At 33.3% G+C, this 6,000-nt stretch overlaps 1 protein-coding gene across 3 annotated transcripts in view; it reads left to right on the top strand.

The window, feature by feature from the left end:
* Positions 1–3,094: 3,094 nt before the first annotated feature.
* LOC126972962 (uncharacterized) overlaps positions 3,095–6,000 on the top strand; it is a 284,567-nt gene continuing 281,661 nt past the window's right edge. For all 3 annotated transcript variants that reach the window (XR_007731236.1, XM_050820064.1, XM_050820063.1), the window contains exon 1: positions 3,095–3,238. The gene's annotated coding sequence lies outside the window, so the exon portion shown is untranslated. The remainder of the gene's footprint in view (positions 3,239–6,000) is intronic.

The following is a 6,000-nucleotide window of genomic DNA, read 5'->3' as shown; positions in this document are numbered from 1 at the left end:
TTTTTTAATTTATTATGATTCAGCATTGACAAATACAGACAACTTCAAATTTTCTCCTTTCTACGATCAACCCTTGTTTTTAATGGCGATTTTTGTATTATTCTGTTTCATCCACAGATCCGCAATAGAGTTGCAAGATGGCAATCGAATACAATAATTTTAATACGATAAATTTTATATACGATATATTTGGTAGGTGTGGGAATCGGTCGTCACCTATTTTTATACCCCAAATATTTTAATTATTGAATTTTAATGCAACGTTTGCTGGGTCAACTAGTTTTATATTCGACAACCTGTACAGCCGAGTGGTTAGCGATCCTACCTACTAAGCTAGAGGTCCCGGGATCGAATCCCGGTAGGTACAAGCATTCATATGATGAATATGGGTGTTTGTTTCCGAGTCATGGATGTTCAAAAGTTTTATGTATGTTTAAGTAAGTATATTGTATTAAATATATCGTTGTCTTGCTAGCCATAACACAGGCCATATATGCCCAATTTGGGGCAAGATAACTTGTTTAAAAAGTGTGTTAATATAACAAAAAAAAAATAATAGGCGGAGTGACTTATCCGCGTTTTATAAATCGAAACATGCTCAGAGAAAAAAGTATAAAACCACTTGCACAGTACCGGTCGAGAACCGCAACACAACCGACTCTCTCATATTTTATTAGTGGAAGCTAGTTGGGAATCATTGCTACTGTTAAAACAATTTCTTAATTTTAGATACTGTGGTTTCAATTCTGATATTATTAGTTCGGTAAATGTGATACATATCTAATGACATATCAGTCAGATATAGACAGAATAGGGTTGCCATCTTTACTCTTAAACGTTGTCCTGTACACACGTCTTTAATTTGAAAAATCGGTCCAGCCATTAGGAGGAGTTCACTAACATACACATGAGCAAGAGAATTATATTATATGGACGGAATTGAGAATCTAAACCAATCTCAAATTCACTGGAACACACAAAAAAACATCAAAATCGGTCCAGCGGTTTAGGAGGTAGTTCATTTGTGAATCTAAACCATTCTCGAATCGACCTGAAGACATACCAATCTCAAATTCAGTAAAACACACAAAAAATCATCAAAATTGGTCAAGCCGTTTAGAAGGAGTTCAGTTACAACACACACACAAAAGAAATATATTTATTAAGATGTGATATCAGTCTGGTACAGTCAGAATAGGGTTGCCACCCTTACTCTTAAATAGAGTATTGTTCTCTAAGTCATGTAGGTGTACTTTAAAATCTGTAACACTAATAGAGTATGCTAAAATACTCATTTTAACACAATGTTTACAATACTATTGCCAGTCATGTAATATTATGCAAACCCATTATTAACACCAAAAAAGTCAAGCATTTACTGTAAATATATGTTATGTTTTTAAAGTGATAACCCTCGCGTCTAAGATTAATACACAAATAAAATTATAAAACTCGCACACAACGCGAGAGGTCGTGGGTTCGAGTCCCGCATCATTCATGAAATTTTGTTTTCAATTACACTACTGTAACTTTGTTAAATAAAAGTAAAAGAGATACCTTTTAAAAATATTGAATAATTGATGCTCATTTTTGGAAGTCCGTACTCTTTATCTAGCTACTTTAAAATCAGATAATATACTCTATTTCTTCAAATAAAAGTTGGCAACACTAAGTCAGAATCCAATCCCAATCACTGCAAATCTGATAAAGGGTTTTCTAAGGGCCTTATTTGAGCTTCACCTGTATGTAACAGAATCTTCGAGATGTCCTATTTCCTTGAAACTTTGCATACGAATCAAGGGCTGATGAAAATTCAATATTTTTAATACTTTGGACTTATTTCATAATCAGGATCAACATATAATTAATTAAATATAGACGCACATACGATATTAGAAGAAATCGAGACAAGAAAACACTTTTGCAGCTAGTGAAATTACTGGGCAAATGATACTTAACATCTCATATTATCATTGTCGGCAGTGCATTGTTATGGGCAGTGCGTATCAATTACCATCAGCTGAACGTCCTGCTCGTCTCGTCCTATTATTTGTTGATTATGCCCAAATACTTTCGATGACGTTTTCAAAACTCAAAAGAATACGCATTAGAAAGATAAAAAAATTTTTAGTTAAGAGAGCTCATTGAATATCGGTATAAAGTCCACAAAATTTAATGTAGTTAAAAAATATCATAATAAATTATTAAATAAAGTTTGCCTTAAATAAAGTATATATTTTCATCATGCTCTACAGTCATTCTATTTGTAATTTAAATGACATCATAATGTATTCAAAAATATGTGAAATTTGAAAGGAAAATAATAATTTAACAGCTCTTCCATTTAAATGAAATACTTTTTAAAGGATTAAAAATGATTAAAGTCCCCCTGAAAACGAGATCTGGAAAGGTCTTGAAACGTCGGGTTAACTAAAATAATAATTAAATTGTAACCTTTACGCAAAATTTAATGTCAAAACAGTTACAATTACACGCATTTTAATCCTTTGAAAAGTGTTTTAATTAAATGTGTAACACTCGCGGTAATCAAAGAAAATACTCAGCTCTTCCATTTTCAATTTAACCAAAAGTAGAGGAATGGAAGCAAATTCACTGTTTTAATTAATAAATAAAGGGGTCCCATCACACTTACAGTAACTTAAATAAATTGTTTTGACGAAAACTACTTAAACAATGATTTGCATGAGTTAATACCTTATCAAATAAATAATTACAATAATACACTACAAATAGTTTACTTTGTCTAAAACAAAACGTATTTTACAACAAACGATGTACTACATACTTATAATATCTACTACAAGACATAAATCACAACCATAGGAACAAATATAAAAGAACTCTACATTTTTAATTTTGGTAATAAATGTATATAATAAGATGGTACGCAGTTTAAAACTAAAGTGATAATATCAAAGTTTAAGTGAAGAAGTAAGAGTGGTAATTATTTTCGTATGATATATTTTCATCTTATATTAATGAAATATGCCAAGCCTAGAAGCTCGACCCGAAGGTCAGCACTCAGGTCTCAGTTGACACGAAGCAAAACCAAGCCCGAACAACGTCAGTTGCAAAAGACTCTTCACCGAGAGAGGACGTCTGTTCAATACTTCGTTATCATCCAAAACTGTGACTGTGAAAGTTACTTTGAATAATACAAGTGTAAGTTTGGTTTTACAGTGTTTGGGGTTATGGTATTGTGCCTGCAAATATTTCGGTAAGTTTTTTTACAATTTCTTATCAGTTCGCTAGACCGGTTTCGCCGACATATTTTTAATTTGAAATGCTGCAATAATCTACTGTAAAGTCAAGTTTAAATAATATTGTTAGAGCCTCGCAGCAAAAAGTACATAATATAAATATTTATTTAAAAGTTTCGTCACTTTTGTAACTGTTGCTAGTAATTAATGTTTTGTTTGCTAGTTATACGGACATCTGTGACATCAAGATCAGTGACTTTTATTTGTAATCGTAAACATTAGTACTATTCCGGTCCGGTAGGATCATTTCATCCTGAAGAATAAAAAAGCAACACCAAGTTAGTTAATAACTTATCATTGAAAACCGAAAAATATTGCAATTAAAATACTTACTAATTATATTTATAACATGAAAATAAACTCAAAAGTTATTAGTAAAATTGCTGTAAATACATCGTTACTTATTGAATTTAAGCCGATAGGATCAAGAAGATAGATTTCAAGTTTTAAAAGGCTCTCCGTTGCATTTGTTTACGTCTTGAATGCAACTTAAAAAGTTGTTTAGCGTCTAGTGTAGAGCATGTCCGTAAGAGTTTGAAGCATCAAGGCTTTATTTATACGTACAATGCAGGTATTCATATTTCGTATCGGATTTCATTGCGTGTATATTGTTTCATATTGAAAGAATAAAACAGATAGGATAGATGCAAAGGAACCAGTGGAGATTGGTCTCTTTGTCTGATAGAGCATAGACGCCGGTAGAGTTCATGTTATAACTACCTCTGATATTGCAGTGGCCACTGAAGCGTGGATACTGGTAAACACTTACGATCGTACCTGCAAGCGCGTTTGTCTTCTTATTAACTCTTTTTTAGAGTTATGCACCGACGAGAAATTTTTATATATTGATGAACGTCTCTTGTTTCTACGTAGTGTAACATCTTGAATACGATGGTACGGAATCCTTCACGTGCCGGTCCAACCCACACTTCAGTGTTGCTTTGTCAGTCATCAAAGAACGGCTGAGGCACAGTAGACATATGTATGTCTACTGTGGCCGAGGTGTTCAATTATTGATTGTAAGTGATTGTGTCCAGAGCTTATTAGTCAGATTTCATGTATACTATTATGAAGCTGAAAAACTGTTTTGTTTTATAGAATGCTTATCTCTTGATATACTGATCGGCTTGAACTAAGCTATACTACATATAATAATAATATCGACACACATTTACACAAATTATCTTGCCCCAAACTAGGCATAGCCTGTACTATGGGTGTAAGATAACGATATATTTAATACAATACACTTAAACATACATAAATACAAATAAACACCCATGGCTCGGAAACAAACATTCAAATTCATCATATAAATGATTGCAACTACTGGGATTTGAACCCGGGACCTCTAGCTCAGTCGGCAGGGTCACTAACCACTGAGCGATGGAGGTCGTCCTAAGCTATGATGCATTAGATAATAAAATGAAATAAAAATTGTTTTACTAGTAAATTTACATTTCTTAAACTCTATGTAAGTCTTAGTTTTGTTTAGTTTCATCTATGTTATTTGATTCTCTCTTACTTAATATAATTTAATTTGTATCCTATGTATCATAGTATTTATAGTAACTTTTTTTTATTTGATCTACCAGAACCCCAGAATGGGTAAAAGCCTCCTCAAGTGATGTCCATTTGACTCTGTCTTCAGTTACTTTTCTCCAGTTTGGGTCCAACTATTGCTTTAATATCATTTTCCTATCTTGTGACAGGTATACATCTATCTTGCTTTTTTGCCTAGTGGGTCGTTCCAAAATGTTTCTTTTTTAATCCATCTCTGATCTTTTAGCCGTGCAACTATCATATACGTAATAATATCAGAGTTGTTATATTTATAAAGAAAGTTATCAGGACAAAAGCGGTTCTGACATGCTAGTCTACTAGTGCTGGTGTGGGTGTTGACTATATATCGACTGGTATGCCGATACTATCTGTGGCAGTTAAAGGAGTGATCTCGTACCGAGGAGATACAACAAAGAGAGTCTTTTAAGCAGCGAACTTATGTCTTCTTCAGGTTAATCTGTTGAATTTGACAAACCGAAAACAGAAGAAGGAATGACACAGTCTATCTCTCTATCTATTGACGCTTTAATAACTTTATGCTATTGCTATTGGTAAAGGGGCTCCTGTTTCCGAAATTAGACCTCTAAGTTAGGTCCGGTCATTCGACTGACCAAAACCGCACGCAACATGGACGTAATGATGAACATGGACACAACAAAATGGATTGGTTGGAATCAACCAGCCCAGGTCCTTCCAGAAGTTCAGAACACTGCTGGGGTGTTCGCAGTTCGCTTTAATGACTTATGTTGATTTGAGAATTACATAAAATTTTAATGTATGTTAAATTAAATATACCGGTAAGATTGATACCTCACCATGGCCTGCGCACGTCGAAGCCTCACGTCACATATCCACATGTCATTGTAAAAGGTGTTTATTATACATACCGTAAGGGCTAATGGTCCGTAATGCAACACTGTAACGAAGTAAGCCACATTCTTCTGAAGCAATACTCATATATCTTAACTCTTTCTATAGCTTAAACCTGCTAGAAATACTATTTATAATTATAAGCACTTAGCACCACACTTTGTCAGCATAAAACTTGATAATATTTTGAGCTTCTGAAATAAAACTTATATACTTATATTCGATATAAATATTTAAGCCCTATTTAACAAATTTATTGTTTTATTGTGGATGTGGTATTTGTGGA

Source organism: Leptidea sinapis, chromosome 28 (genome assembly GCF_905404315.1).
Source record: "Leptidea sinapis chromosome 28, ilLepSina1.1, whole genome shotgun sequence".
Lineage (NCBI taxonomy): Eukaryota > Metazoa > Arthropoda > Insecta > Lepidoptera > Pieridae > Leptidea > Leptidea sinapis.
This window is presented reverse-complemented; position numbering and strand designations above follow the sequence as displayed.